Source organism: Equus przewalskii, chromosome 16, assembly GCF_037783145.1.
Source record: "Equus przewalskii isolate Varuska chromosome 16, EquPr2, whole genome shotgun sequence".
Taxonomy (NCBI): Eukaryota; Metazoa; Chordata; class Mammalia; order Perissodactyla; family Equidae; genus Equus; species Equus przewalskii.
Genome location: NC_091846.1, coordinates 21,119,203 through 21,135,965, shown reverse-complemented (window position 1 = coordinate 21,135,965; position 16,763 = coordinate 21,119,203). Strand labels below are relative to the sequence as shown.

The 16,763-nt window shown below is 34.9% G+C and overlaps 1 protein-coding gene and 1 long non-coding RNA gene across 13 annotated transcripts in view; one reads left to right on the top strand and one right to left on the bottom strand.

Moving 5' to 3' along the window:
- LOC103559736 (uncharacterized) overlaps nucleotides 1-12,155 on the bottom strand; it is a 71,925-nt gene extending 59,770 nt beyond the window's left edge. For all 6 annotated transcript variants that reach the window (XR_011527823.1, XR_011527821.1, XR_011527819.1 and 3 more), the window contains exons 1-2: nucleotides 11,636-12,155; nucleotides 5,476-5,570 (exon numbers count right to left, since the gene is read on the bottom strand). This is a non-coding gene — a long non-coding RNA (uncharacterized lncRNA). The remainder of the gene's footprint in view (nucleotides 1-5,475; nucleotides 5,571-11,635) is intronic.
- Nucleotides 11,989-16,763, top strand: part of LOC103559735 (uncharacterized) — a 77,850-nt gene continuing 73,075 nt past the window's right edge. For 5 of the 7 annotated variants that reach the window (XR_011527815.1, XR_011527816.1, XR_011527817.1 and 2 more), the window contains exon 1: nucleotides 11,989-12,367. The gene's annotated coding sequence lies outside the window, so the exon portion shown is untranslated. The remainder of the gene's footprint in view (nucleotides 12,368-16,763) is intronic. The other 2 variants (XM_070578156.1, XM_070578154.1) reach the window with 1 other exon arrangement.

Here is a 16,763-nt window from a genome sequence, read left to right as displayed (position 1 = left end):
GAGATTCTGATTCAGCAGATCTTGAAAAATGCTTTCTTCTAGGTTATTCTGCTACAGGTGGTCCACAGACACTTTACACAGTAATTAGTAGTAAAAACAAGAAGTTTTCCATATAAAGGATTATGTAACTTGCTTTTTTTGTTAAGCGTAGATAACAGTAATTAATGTTATCTGTTAAATTACATCAACATATTAAAGAAAACACTGTAGTACTAGCAAAAAAAGTACTCTCAATTTACGATTAATATGTTTGACTTCACAATGTTAGACCAGGTTTTGGGCTGATTTATTATTTCAGATAACTAAGCACATACTACAACAAAGTTTTTTTGGATAATTAGAAGGGAACTAATATCCTAAGTTTACTGTGATTGGTAAGGGAAAACATTAAGAGTGGGAGTGACTAGTTGTGATTTTAATGAAAATGACCAGGTAAAACTACGGTTATTTTTTAAAAAGAATGCTACTGCAAATGTCAGACTTTAAATTGGGACACTAGGGTTATGCCCTAAAATAAAATGTCATTTGTAGTTTTCCACCAACAATGCTAGAAATGAGATCAGAACTTTAATAGAAATCCAATATTCACTTCCCTGTAACTACAACCTATTAGAATTTAGATACAAAAGAGGAGAAAAATATACAGATATTTAGTTATGCAAATCTGTGCAAATTCAAATCACAAAAGTCAAAAACACTCTTCTATATTATTTGAAATTACAAAGTCTTATTTCCAAAAGATTTATAATAATTGGAACTTTCCGGATATAAGACATCATTTTAGTAGTGAGAAAAAAGTAAAGACTTAAGAGTTTCCACCTGCAGCCTGCTTTGTCTTTAGTTATATACAACACTAAATAGTATACAGGGTATTCTTTTTAGTTATAGTGAAATAAACAAGAATTTGGCCCTGTTTACACTGGGCTATAAAACAAAGATAATATGGGCTCAGAATATGGCCCAAAAGTGAAAGAAACACTCCTGTGTGGCCATAGTCAACTTTTCTTTTCTCACTATATTACCTAATTTGTGTTATCAGCAACTAATTATTAATAATTTTTTCCAGTCTATCAGCTTAAAAGTGAGAAACATGAAACATAACATACATACTTCCAGAAACAAGGTAGTTTTCCATTCAAACAGATAGAATTAACTGAATAAAAATTAAATGAACTAAAACTAGAGAGTAAATAGTAAAAAATGAATCTAAGAACTATAAGCATCTACTGTTCTCTTTACGCTGCTTTGAGGAAAAAATAGCTTTTTGTCAAAGAATGTATTCATTATACTATAAATGGGTTACACTGACAGTTGGGTCCTTCCCACCTGGTCTGTAAAAGTCGGTGGGTGCAGGCTCCTTTGGCCACCATTATTGCATTTTGATGCTATCCTGTACAACAGCTGACAAGCAGCAGCAATCTCCCAGCCCCTGCTCTCAGCTGTAAGGGACAAGAACAAGGGCTGTGGTGATACTTGTTTATTCATTGTTGCTGTTGCTGAAGCAGCAAGCTGAGAAAAGCACATGCAACTAACAGAAGAAAAAATGCTTTAGCCCAACCTACCTATCTGGTCTACTTATATCACTACATGATAAAATTATTTAAGAAGGAATTTTTTCTTTAAAAAGTGAGATGAGGAGAGAAGAAAAGACAAAATTGATGTTTTGATTAGAATGGGAATCTATAATGTATCTAAAGAAAAAATTAATGACACATGTTATGATCTTCAGTTCTTACTTTAGATTTAACTGCTCAATTACTGAAATTCTCAGAAGAGTTTTAACCAGGTTCACTGTGAATTCATAAAGAGTATGTTCCCTAGCTATTCTCCTGGAAAATAAGAAAGTATCTAAACTTTAATCAAGAAATGAAATTATATTTTGCTTATAAAAATCTCCAGGCTCCCAGGTTCCACATATCTAATCACCACCATATGTTTGACATCAGACACTACTAGCAAAGAAATGAGATTTTAGCCCATACAGTTTTTACAAAACTTCCAACTATTAAAAAATAATTTCCAGATGTAATTTACCTACTTTAAATGTGTAAAACAAAGCTAAAAACTTAGTAAGTACAAAATATCAATCAATGAGCAACAGATATAGAAATATCTATTCTGTCAATTACCTTGCAATTTAAATGTGATGCTGTTTATGGACTTATAACTTTAAATTTAAATGCAATTCTTATGTTAACACCTTAAGCAATTTTTGATTCTGAAAAATATTTAAAAAGTCACCAAAATTAGGACATTTGTAAATTATTTTTAAAAAAATGCTAGAATTGACTGATAAGTTTCAATAATATCCAGTCAAGAAGGGTACGTTTGAGATTTATTAAAAGTATAAAATATAGTAATATTTAAAATGCAAATAATATTTTGTAAAAAAAAAAAGAAAAAACCCAGCATTTTATTTTTATTAAAATTGAAAAAGTAATTTTTCTACATAGCAGCAGCTCAATAACAAATAATGCTAAACAAATATTAAAAATAAAAGATAATTCTGAGGATCACAGGATAACAAAATTACTAAATATATTTATTTAGTATGAAAGCTATACAACAAAAAAGACTAACAGTAAATACCAAAGAAGAATTTTTAAAAATTAAGACATTTGGTAACAGCAACAAATTAATAAACTATTAACCAGTAGATTAATCAGTCTCAGCAACTACATTTAAAAAATGCTGCATGTTTCTCTTCCAAGTGACTCTAACCATGAAAACAGGAAAGTAAAACTAAGCCAAATCATATATGTTAATGAACTATCAAGTGTGGTTTGTGGTGCTGAGAACTGAAATTCTACTTCAAAATGGTATTTAATAAAAAATGTAAATCCTTACATTAACTAAATATTGCCTTTTGAAAATGCTTATCAGAAAATATAATGCTGATGCACTTGGTCTTATTTGAAGAAAAACAGAAATAGATTAAAGACATATTTGCCAGTCAAGAAAGAACACATAATATACACATGTACAAAACTGCTTCAAATAAACATTTTAAAAAAATTTAAGAAAGTTAATTGTATCTACTCTTTAATGAATTCTCAGCAACACTATAAAACCTCTATTAAAGACAGTTGTTATAGCTGACAAATTGCTTAAGATGTAAGTTGTCCTTATAAACTAGCATTATACAGCAATGACAAATAATGAATAACTTCAAGACCCTTCACATGCAGATATGTTAAAATACCTCTGTTGTAGTTTATCCAAATATTCCTTCCCTCCTAAGGATAACTATTTCAATAAAACAGGAACACTGGCAGTATAACTGCATTTTAGGAACAATTAAGAATTTTCCCTTAAAATTAATGTTATTTAACCCTGAAAATGCATTTAAACAAAAATATAAATCTTGCACAAATAAGATATAAATCTATCATTGAAAAAAAGATACAATAAATCCTTTCCCCCAAATTCTGACATACTGAACTACATATCAAAGCTTAGTTAGATATAGATAATCAGGTTTGCAAATTTAAAACAGCTAAAATCCTTACAAAATGTGCTTTAAGGGTGATTAAAGGATAGGCAATCACACATAGCAGTAAAAGCCCTTATTAACCTGTCTTCTAAAATAACACCTACTACTAATTAGGTTAAAGTTTCTCACCCTGTAAGCACTGACCAAATACAAGAAAACTGTTAATAAATATCTGCATTGGCTCTTTTAGAGGTTAAATTATTTACTAAACTAAAAACCTGAAAGTTTATAGGCCAGTATATAGCTATAGAGAGGAAAATTTCATGATGCTAAATATTTGTGTCCAAACAGTAAGTTTTGACAATTTCAAAGATCACTAATCATAAACTCTCTAAATTAGGAACAACTCCGTGGATTTACGTCTTTATCTACAATATAAACTCAAAAGCTGTCTCTCTTCACCCATTTAACTCACTAAGGCTGTGTGTAAAGATACCTGGATGAAAAGTGATAAATTGAACCTGGATTTTTTTCAAACACTCAGAAACCATACTTTTTCACTTTTTATCTTAATGTTCTGTAACCTGGAAAACACTGGTTAAGTTAGAGAGGAAAAAGTTGTATTCATTTTCATCCTATTCAAACTAAGCTGCTTTTTTATAACACTCTCAAATCAAAGTTATGATGACATTCTATATCTTGTATTCATCTCAATCACCTTACAGTATAATAACATCAATATCCGAACTTCACCCTTGTATTAAACTGATTTCTACTAAATTTTAATATTACTTAACCTTAACTGTTAATAGATTCACACTCCTGGATTATCTATCAACTAATATCTAATAATACAGAAATATCTAATATTAGTTTTTTAGTTGTTTTGAAAAGTATCTCAATGTACAAACATTCTTACACATACATCTGAGAATTTTTAAAACAAAATTTTAACATTGTTTAAAGATAAAAGCAGTCCTACGACCATGATAATAATTACACTTTACTCTTAAGCCTAAATTACACTTTCCTTATGAAAACAAACCTTTGTGACTTCCTATATCTTAAGTATATTGAGTAAATATTTTTAGGTGAAAAAAAAATTTTAAGAAAAATTGTAGTACATTATATTTTAGTATACCGCATTTTATTTAGCAAACAGTTTTTTTAAAAAACATATTATGGTTAATACTTTATCATGTGATTAATACTTTACAAAAATTAACCAAGTAATACTTAGTAATACTGTTCATAAGTTCATTTTCATTATACCAAATTACCATTTAGAAAATAATCATCAAATTTATTAGTTAAGTAGCTGAAATTTTCAACTAAAGCTAATAAAAATCAAAGAAAACAAATATGCTAGAAAAGTGGTTCTGTGACAAGGAATTTTGGAAATAAAGACAAGAAGTCACTTAAGTTTTGGCATTCTACAATTTATTTTTAAAGAGTTGCAACTTTTGATATGAACAATTTAAATATTTCACTCAGAGTACCTATGAGTAAGATACGAGTTTCTGCTTAAGAAAGTGGGTTTTTCAGTTTCAACCAAATTGCCACTTTTGGTTAGGACAGTACTTGGAATACTCTTAAATTCTCTTAAAATATTCTCATTAATCTTATCTAATTTTGTAGACTCTACCTATCACTAAACCCGTCAAACAGCCAAGCATCAAATTTCATTTGATTTAAACCTCCCATTTTATAAGATGAAAAGTCCACCACTTAATTCTTTTACCTGTAACACTGTAATAACAACTGTAAGAAGAAAAAATAATAATCACTATATATACTTATTTTTAGAATAAATAAATTCAGTTGGATGTAACAAAAGATGATGAGAAGATCAACTATATAAAAAAATGTGGAGTTTTAATAAGCAAGAGAACTCAACCTTGGCCACTTCACAGGATAATTTCTGTCTATTAATAAATCTTTACTGATTTTAGCTCACTTAAAAGTTCTAACTTTACCAATTGTCTAGCCCAATTATATCGCAAAGATATAAAATTATATTCTTTTAAAATTCATTAGTATACCTTAATCTCCTATCATGTTCCAATGCATTATGTGAGTGTTCAATCAAAGAAGTTAGGTTGTTCTCCAGAATTGGCTCTCTCCTAAAGGTCAAAACCTGCAATAAAAATGTCATGTATTATAGCATGAAGACACTCAACAGATTTCCGCCTCCTGCAGTTCCACAGTTGATCCCTCAACACAGAGGTAAGGTCTTCAAAATGACCCCAATCTTGCCTGTGTTCAAAGAAACTCTAACTTGAAAATAATGTTTTTTAAATGGAAATAACTTGATTAGAAACACCTGTGATATGCTTTATCATCCGAAGCCTCTTCAAACAAATCAGATTAATATGTTTCTGCTTTCATTTCTCCTTAGGGCATTCATTTTCAAAGCAGTGTAGATGACTGTGTGTGTGTATGTAGGTAGGTGTAAGAGGACTGGTAAAGGGGAAAGGATAAGGAAAATATCAGAAAGACAGTTTGTGCTTCTAAAATTCATAAAATCCACAGTTTAAAAAATTACTCAAGAGATAGAGACAAATTTTTAACTACCTTTCTCCCCAAATTATCAAATTTGCTAATTCTGTTTTAATGATAAATCATTAAAAATTCGGTTTTAATGATGACAGAAATTAACATTATTTTCAACTTTTGTCTTTTGCTATGCCTGAGTGAACAATAATACTGATATTTCCAAATATTTTCAGACATTACAGTTCTAACAGAATAAAATTTGGAATTTACTTTTCATGAAAACTTAAAATATTTCTAAGTAATAAAGGAATGACTATTGGGCCATTTTTTTTAATGTTTCCAAGTAAAGGTGGTGTAACCAAAAGTATATAAGTGGCTTTTTCATTTGTTTCACCTGAATCTTAATGATTTAGTGGCAATCAACTATCTAAAAATATTAAACTGTTAAATTACCAAAAGTTTCTAAGGTACTATATATGAACCATAATGCTCTGAGTTTTCCACTTTAAGAATAGCTTAGGAAAAGAAATGAAAACCAAAAAACCTTTATTACTCTGCCACCAAATAGCTGATTGTTTAATGACAAAAACCACACATACTTAACTCACAAATACCAATTCAAATACCATGACATTTTAAAAAATAAAAATCATTTCTATGTAGTCTTCCTCAAAAGATATAGATTTCTATTCTTGAGCACTCTGAAATTAAAGTGTCTCAACTTTAAAAATCACAGAAGAAAAATAGTAGAAAACCATTATGTACCCCATGCCAAATCTTAAGTTTTTAAATACTAGGGAAACAAAAAATACTAGATAATAAAAAACAAGAGAGGTTTGGCTATAAGACAAATATTAAACCAAATGTGTATGACTGAAAAAAGATGATGTAAAAAAAACCTTGCAATAGTAAAACTATCTATTACAAAATACAGCTTATTATTTATACTTAGAACACACGACAAGTCTTTCCAGTGCAAAGATTCTTTAGTGAAATGAGACAGGGTTAAATAAAAGTATATTAAACTTCTCATGATTTGATAAGAAATATTAAGAATAAAATTCAAATCTCTATTTACTATCAATTCCAATATTTGAAGCTTGTCTTTCTAAAAAGAAGATCATTTAAAGCATATCTAAGACAGATAAGGGGAAAAAAAGGCAAAAGAAAATCATTTCTCTACCAGAGAGTAGTATTTATAGGACGGCTCTACACACATTTGTACATGCAAATAATTAGACAAATATATAAACACATATTAGTTATGTGATATTCTAAAACTGATATTACTCATAATACTAAGATAACCACGACTTTAAAGTTCTAATACTGTCACTTGTAAAAATTAAATGCAAAAACGGCTTAATCTCATTTTTGACACTTATTTGAAAGAAAGTGCTAGTTTATTACTGATTTCTTTTGGTCTTAGGAGATTTGGGGCTACCAAATTTCAGCAAGTCATAGTTTGAGTTCTAATTACAAGCCATAATTAGGTGCCTGGCACACAGTGTTTCTAAGCTTGCTGAATTAAAAAAAGAAAGAAAGAAAGAAAACTGCACGTACACTAATACTCTAATATGACAATTCTAAGATGTGTTTTCTAGTTATAATCAGGCCAATAATCTGTTTCTTTTAAAAAAGAGTTAAAAAGAAATCAATGTGGGGATTATTAAGCTTCATTAAACAAAAGAAAAAAAATGACAAGAGCCAATTTTAGGCTAGGAATTTTTTAAAATAAAAGAGACAAATTTTTATAGAACAAAATTTCCAAGTACTGTGTAAATTTATACTCTAATTGACTTTTTAATTGTAGAAAGCTACGTATTATGTAGAGGAAATATCTAACAGTCTCTGGGCATTTTTCTTTTTGTAAACCAAATTAATTGACCAATATTTCTGGATTGAAGTGTTCTGTGACATTCTGAATAATTACTACATACCAATAAATAAATAGAAATAAAAATATGCATCAGTCTCCACAAAACAAAAACCAAACAAAAATGTAGTACACAAAACATGATAAAACAAGGGATCCAGAATATCAAAGCTATTTTGAAATTTTCATCCTTAGCTCTAGTTGGTAAACATTAAAAGTGATATTAATCTGATGAGAAAAAATGCCATGTTACATATAAATACCTGAGGCTACATTTTAAACATTTACAACAAAGGCAAGTTAATAACATTAAAACAAAGTCTAAAATTGCATTTTTATTTGGATTTTTAAAAACAGTATGAAGGGCAAACACATAAAAATCAATGCTACCAGGAAGACTGATACCTTACCTTCTCTAGTTCCCTCTCCCCCACAATATGTAAACATAGCTTTAAAAAAGAGTTGAGCTACTGTAGCAACACCTTCCCCCATCATTGTGTTCCTGTGGTAATACCTGACTTTTCTGGGCTTTACAATAAAATAGAAAATAAATTAGAATGATCAATTTCTGCAGAGAAATATGAATAATATACATCCTATAATAATAACACACATCTGTTGGAACTCTCACACCTACACGCCTACAAATGTAAAACCAAATCTTCCTCTTATCTAGCATCACATAAAAGGGAAAATATTTTGAATGCTGTGGATTTTATTTAGGCGCTAGTGTGTTCTCAAGCTTTATGTGTAGTATTTAAAATAAAGGAATCTTTCATTTCTTTTAAAAATGGCTTATTAAACAAAACAATCCTTCATCCACCACCCCCAAAACCAAACAAAAAAACCCCATAAACCAAAGAACTAAAAAAAATGGTTAAATTTAACCAGCCTGATGGAATTTAAAGCCTTCCCTCACCCCACCCTCAAAACTCTTCAAGTGACATAATAATTTGAATGAAAACTAAAACACAAAAAACAAACCAACCAGTAAAAAAGCAAAACCCACCAGTTCTAGTATGGTAGGTAAAATTACATTTAAAACAGAAATGGGGTCTCCTACAATTTCATTAAAACAAATTTTATAGAGGATAATTAGCACCTTTTATGAAATTTTCACGAGATGATTCAAAATAAACAGCTTTGAAAAAAGGTAAATAACATAGATTCTGTAATTCCAATTCTTAAGAAGGCAATACAAAATAGTATGACTTATAAACTCAGCTATTCCACTTATTAATATAAATCATATTTACAGCCCTACAGAGATTTATAAAAGTCGTAGGATTTTTTCATTTGAGTATTTTCTAACAATACATATTTGACCTAATATGAGAATACAAACTATAAGTTTCAAAATTTCAACTACTATTCATAAAAGGATATAGATTCCTATTAAATTAGAAATCTTTTAGAAGGCATCTACAGCTATCTTTTTTCAGTGAATTTACCGATTTTCTTTGAAAACCACACCCGCCTTTTATCAAGATGCAATTAAATGGAATGACAAGCTTGGTAATAAACAGAAATACATTGACGGCTGTCTCAAGCAACATTAAACAAAAAACAACTGAAAACCAACCAAATAAAACACAACATACCCACACTACTGTATGCGATATCTTTCTTCATAATGAATTTATCAAAGGGATGAAATCATATATACACACCTGTGCGTACTTACCTGTTGTATTGTCTAAATTAAGCAAGATAAATTTCTTGTAAATAAAGTTTTAAGTCCACTGCAATGGCTGAATTAACAAAACCTACATATTTCAAATTAGATGTGAAAAGCTTTTAAAACATATTCATTTTTATGGAAAATGTGGAAAAGCTCAATCTTAATATTAAGGAAATTAAAGTCTCTTTTCGTCAAAATAAAACAATTCTCCCGTAATCTGCATCTAACAAATATATGTAGCTTAATATGAAAAATTTCTGTCAAAGGAATAAAAAATCTAAATCCTACACTCAGTTTTTAACCAACAGAGAAGAGGGACAAATATACGAAAGTCTTGTAATTTCAGCCAGCAGAATTACAATTTTGCGAAAATTGCCTCCTCAGTTTTACTTTTAATATACATCAGAACCACTCGAAAGCCCTTTATGAAAGAAAAAAAAGCTTAAACACCAGCTTTTTTTTTTTTTTTTTAACTCCCTGTCTTAATGTTTCGTAACTATTTCCGTGGTTTTCTAAGAGTACAATTTTTCGGAAAGTCCAGAATTGTAATCTGGTGTTCAACATTCAAACCCCCCAGTCCCGCTTCCTTCCAGCCAATCAGGGGGTAACAAGTCCGGTGTTTTGGGAGCTCCGTTAGACACAATTTGAAAAACATCACACTGCGCTCTCCCATTCTCTTCGGAAAAAGATTCTAAGTGAGGGCGGGTCCCCCAGTCTTTATAGAAGTAAGAAATCAATCAATCGTTACATCAATTCCAGGGGGAAAAACTCTTCAGGCAGGCGGTCCTAAAGAGAGTGTGACTGCGGTTCCCAGAAAGCGTTATTCCTCTTTGCGAACAATTGAACAGTGGCTGCAAAAACCATCTCCTGCATATTCGCAACCCAGAGCCGCGCGTCCCACACGCAAACCACACCAGCAAGGGGTTAATCTAGTGGTGCCTTCAGCGCAGAAAGGGATTCAAGATCCAACATATTCTTTAATAAGGAAGTTTTACAGAGGCCATTATCTATAAAATATTACTTCGAGTTAAAGCCGTCACTGGCTCAAATCATCGAAGAGTTGTCGAGTAAGAATTGGTGGAAACTACGAGCCAAAAGAAAAAGAGAAAATCACCAAAGGGAAAGGCAAATAACAGCCTTCTTCCTTCAGAGTCAAGAGAGTTCCCAAGAAAAGGTGGGGATTGCCAAATTACCGTTAAGTTGCCCGGGTAAAAAGACGTTTCGGGAGGAAAACATCAATAGTTTCACAGATTGCTTTTTTCCTTGCGACATGTTTCAAAGACTGGAGAAGGAAAAAGTCTTCTAAGAAGAGTGCGACTCGGAGAAGGAAATCGCAAGCTCGAAGCCCCATCTTTCATCTCACCCAAGAACACCCCCCCGCCCCGAAAGGACGACACCGTGAGAGCAAATGACAAAAATCCCGGGCAAAAAGCGAAAGTCTAGCATCTCTCCTAGGAGTCCGCTAAAACCCCAAAAGCCTGCCCCCGCCCCATCTTGCCCGAACTGGAGGAGCCAGACGCGGCCGGCGCTGCCCTGCCGGGACCCGGGCGCGCGGGGCGGGCGCGCGGCGCCTCACAGTCCTCCGGCACCCCACGCTCGAGCGTCAAGGACGACGATCTACACGGCTGCGTCCCGCGGAGCGTACTGTCCCCACCGCGGACCAGAGGCACCCGCTACTCCGGGTCCTCAATTTTCCGCCGACCTCAAGTTTCTTGTCACGAGAAGACGGCCGTCAGCGGGCCCGGAAAACTGCGGGAAAAGACGGCTCGGTCCGGCAGTGGGGGAGGGGGCCTCGTCCCGCTCCTGTCAAAGAGCCGCGGCCGGCGGAGCCCCGCCGCGCCCCGGCCCCGGCCCCGGGCGGGGGGTCCTGCTGACAGATCCGCTGGGCGGCGGCCGCTCCGCAGCAGCCCGTCCGCGTCCCGCTCAAACTGCAACTCCCCTCCCCCACGCCCCCGTCTCCCCGCGCTCCCGCCACATTCCGCCCGCCGCCCACTCGCAGACACCCAATTACCCCCAACCCTATCTCCCTGCATTTTTCGCGATTAAAATGAGGGCGGACCCAGTGCCCACTGCTGGCACCCCCCACCGCCTGACGGTCCCACCACTGCCACCTCCCGAGTCCCGCTCTGCTACTTCTTCAGGCTCTTACCGACTGCGCCAACCCTGGCGAAGCTCTGCGGACTGCCCTTTGCTTCAAGTAATTTTTGGCGATTTTTTTAGTGATTTTTCGGCGGAGTCCTAGCGGCGCTATACTCTCGGACAGGTTATCCCGTCTCTCCCGCTAGATTGATGAGATCAGGCATCACTCGAAAATGGCGCCGAAAGCGCTGAGGCTCCTCATTCAAATTCGTTAGAGCCAACCCCGCCGCCCCAGGGCATGCCGGGAACGCGGGCTGCCTCCACAGCTGTCAATACCGCCTCCTAACCCCCCTTCTCTTCCTTTCCCGACGCTTCTGCTCATGCGCAAACTCCTACCCCAACCCCCGCGCCTTGAACATGCGCAGAATCATCGCTGTTCGCCGCTCTCCCTTCGCTTCCTCCGTCGCAGTCCTGTTTCTTTTCTTGCGCGTGCGTTCAGCTCCTTTGCTCAGCCGCGGAGGTGGAGGGACCACGAGGACTGCGGGCCCTAGGGTCCACAGATGACATATCAGTCGATAGGCATGCATTTACTGTTCGAGGGAAACAAATAAGGGTGCAGCTTAGGCGAAAAGAAAATCGTCTTATTGCCAGTGTCTAAACTCCTAACGACGGAATGTGTCTCTGAGACTATGAGTGTGGATACACGTGTACTTAAAACAGCCCCGCCTGTGTGCAGAGCTCTTGCTGTACGTCAACGCTTTACAGGAGCTATCGCACTTAAGCCTCAGAACAACTTGATGAGGTAGGTACTATTATTATTCTCGGTTTGCAGACCAGGAAACCAAGGTTCAGAGACTTTAAGTAATTTGCCTAAGGTAGCACAGATAGCAAGCACGTGGTTAAGTCCGCATCTGTCAGATTCTGAGCGCAGGCCTTTCTCTACCTTGCTGTGGGATCCAACCTGAGCACACACAGGAGGCGTGGTTTCCCCTGCTCAACAACCGTGTGTGTGTGTGTGTGTGTGTGCGTGCGCGCAGCCTGGAGTTAAGGATTACTTAAAGAGTGTGGAGCCCTTCTTCCCGGTTCTAGGCTGCCTGTTGCGAAGGCGCTTCCATCGAATCCAGTTTCTCTCACTATCTTACTTGTTATTGGTTCTTAAGCATTCTGCTCAGTTTTGGAGAGGTGAATGGGTGAATGGACAGTCTTTGGATGTTACTTAGGGTGATTTTTTAAAAAAATGGGTGGTAAGGGAGCTGAATCTAGCAAAGACAGGTTTCTGCTGTGACATGCATTGATAAAGTAGTAGCTAGAGACCACGTACTGACCGTACTCTGGCCTGGGCACTGTGCTAAATAAACGCTTTACAGATTGATCGTGGTTATTACTCACAACAGCCCTATGAAGTAAGTTTTATCCTCATTTTACACATGAGGCCACCCGAGACTCAGATTAAGAAACTTGCCCCACAGTCTTAGAATTAGTAAGTAGAAGCACAAGACCTAGACAAATCTGTGTCCACCTTCAAAAACTGGGTGCTATGATAGGACAATAAATGATGATAAGTTGTCACTATTTTAACACCTTCCTTAAAAACCTCTTTTAACCATTTATTTACTTGGGAGATTTATCCTACTTGCCACCAAGCTAGTTAAGATGAAAATTTTAAAAGAAACCAAAACTGCCATAGATCCTAAATGATTCCATTTTAAGATTATTTTTGACTGGTTACTTTTTTTCTGATCCCAAGTTGTAACGAATTTTCTAAATAATACAGCAGTTTAAAATCTGGGGTGTTGCTATGTTTTTTCCAGTTTTTGCTGCAAAACAACTTGTGATGAACCATAACTGTTTGAATATACAAAGATGTATATCATTGAGAGGGTTAAATAAGACAATGCATATAGGAAGTGCCTGAAGTACTAAGTAAGGAAATGGGAGAAGGCTAGTGTGATTTGCATTATTGAGGTACAATTGGAAAAGAAATGGATTTTCGTAATTTGAGATCATCATGAATTAACACAGCAGAGTAGTATGCTTGGTTTACATCTCTATGACACTTTTGTGCACTGGGTAAGTGAGTGGCCTCTGGACCCAAAATGCTTGGGTTTGGATCTCAGCTCTGCTACTTACTAGCTTTGTGACCCTACATGAGTTACTTTTTCTCATTTTGATCTTTTGTAAAAGGAGTAATGCTAGTTACCTCATTGGGTTGTTGTAAGAATGTAAATGAGCTAATATATTAAAGACATTTGAACAGCGGTTGGTATGTTAGTAAATGTTAGCTATTGTTATGAGTCAGTCATTAACACTGATCTTTTAAAATGGCTTCTTGAGAAGTGTTTTAAAAATCAAACTACAGTTAGTGCCATTAGGAGTTAGCATTTGTGTTCAAGAGCTTCTTAAAATAAGTCAGCCTGACAAATTATTTTTGCCAGATATGAGTAACAATTTCTGTCAGATGAATAAGGATGTTAATTTGTTTTACTATTTCATAAGAGTAACATATGGAAATGGAATAGTTTTATTGCCTTTTCCGATTGGTAAAGTTAAAGGAAAATAAGGGAGAAAATCAGGCCCATCAAAAATAGATAAAGTAAAAACCATCTAAATTTCTGCCATCCAGAGATAAACACCTATTCTTTGTACTTAAAAAATATACCTATGGGGAGAATTGGATAGGGGAATTCTGGATAAGTGGTATATTTGGGGAACTTATTTGCAAGATTGTACTAGAACTTCATGAATGGGTGAATTTTTGATCTAACCTCCTTTTAGATGTATTCTGTCAAGAGAATTCTAAAGTGATGATGATGTTGTTGACAAATAATAACATTTATTGAGTACCTACTATGTGTCAGCTAAGCATGTATATGCATTTTCCCCTTGAATCCTCATAATAACTCACGAGGTGGGTGCAATTATTTTCTATTTTGCACAGACTAAAGTTTATATGGAGGTCACTTTTAGAAGATTTAAGTCCTGTTTTGTTTAAAATCCTATTTAATAAACAAAAACCCCTTCGTTAAAGCTTCTTGATTCACTAAAATGGGAGAACACGAAATCAACTAACACGGTTCCTATGCCTTAACAAAAAGCCCGACTGGAAAAATGGTGTTTTGAAAATGAAGAATTTTATGTTTGACCACAAGGGGGTGCACAATACTGAGTTGAATTTTAAAGAAAAAAAAAAAAGAAAAAGAGCACTTTTACTTCAGATCATCAAATTCACAGGTTAAAAACTGGTAAGAATACCTCCCCCCAACTTTATATTCCATGTGACCATGTACTGTACGAGAAGAAAGAACTCAATTATTTAGGTATTGTGCTCAATTAGGGCAGAAGTTTTGCAGCTTGCTTTCTTTCATTTTCAGTACAGTGAAGAGTTAATCATTCCTCTTCCCAGCCCTGTCCACACACCCAGTTTGTGTCTCTGCATACTCTTCTTTACTTGTCATTAGGGCAGAACTGAAGTCATAATTTAAAATCTGAGGTTTCACTTGGAGACTGGAATGCAATCACCAGCAAACGAATGGTAAATATGGGTAGTGTGGAGAACAGAGGTCTTGTAATTTCAATGCTTTTTTTCCCTCCTGCTGTTTCTAATGAGTAAGCTACAACTGATGGAATGTTGGCTTCAACATATTAACTTATTTAGATAAAACTGTGAAAGCTATAGTCTGTTCATCTTTTAAGAAAGAATGAAGACTCTTAAAGAAGAAAACATTTTGAACAGTAACTTGAAAACTTAGAATACACTGGTGAATGTTTTAAAAACAATTTGCTTAGATGGGTTTTAAAGTATCTTTCATTTTCTTCTTGGTCTTGTTTCTGTGAGGTGGACTTAATTTTAAAAAACCTTTTACTTGGAAATAATTTCAAATTTACAAAAAGTTGCAAAAATAAAAATAATTCAAAGAACAGCCATATCGTTTGCTTGTTCTTGAGCAAGGTCTCTCTCCACATTTATGTAAATTTATATACATTTTTTTTCTGAAGCATTTGAAGTTGAGTTACATACATCCTGGCCCTTCACCCCTAAATACTTGAGAGTGTATTTCCTATCAACTTCGTAAATTTACATAAAAATAATACTTCAGTCTACCATCCATATTCCAATTTTGTAGGTTGATCCTTCTAGCATTTTCCCCTCCAGTACAGGAGCCAGTCTGGGGTCAGGTACTACATTTAGTTGTTATGACTCTTAGGCTTCCTTTACTTTGGAACATTTCCACAACCTTTCTTTATCTTTTCTGACCTTAACATTTTTTAAGAATACAGCTTCTCCCCCAACTCTCCTTTTTAATAGAATGTTCCTTGTTTTGTTTTTGTGTGATGTTTCCTCATGATTAAACTGACATTATGCATTCTCAACTGGACTACTGCACAGGTGATATTGTGTCCTTCTCTGGGTATCACTTCTGGAAGCATATGATACCCATCTGTCTCTCACGGATGATGTTAATTTTGATCACCTGGTCCAAATGTGGCCTGAATTTTCCACTGTATAGTTACTGGGTTTTTTCTTCCTGGCAATTAATAAGCAATTTGTGGGGAAATTTGAAGATATATCTTGAGCTTCATTCGATTTTAAATTATTTAAATTCCAGTTTAAATTTAGCATCCATTATGGCTGATAGAATTTTACTATGATGGCTGCACAACGATTCAACAAAGCTAGTACCCTCTCCATAGGAGGCATAGTCAGCCCACAGCATCCTACTGCAAACATAAGAGCTCTCTTCTCCCCTATTTATCTATTTATTATCTGCATTAACTTATGAATTCCTGTGTTTTTCCATTTCTGTATTAGCTTTGTTGTCATGTGTTCTTTCTATCTATATGTGTATATTTTGTACACTTTTTTTTCTGAACCACTTGAAGGTAAGTTATATACACCATGACCTTTTACCTCTAAATATTTAAGTCTGTATTTAATTATTTTGGTGTCCCAGATTCAGCGAGTGGGAGCACCTTTAGTGTGGATCCCATGTCTTTGTGATATGCCTACATCATTTTTTTTTAATACTTCCTTACTTTCTGGTCTAATAAGAGGTTCCACGTTTATCTTGTCCTTACCCTGCCCCAGCCCTGGCATTAGCCTCTTCTCTAAGGACCCCCGTTTCCTGTTGGTGGAGAATGGTATTAGATACTAAGGCGAGATATGCTCATTGCTACTGAGGTGTTTCTGTTTCTTGGGC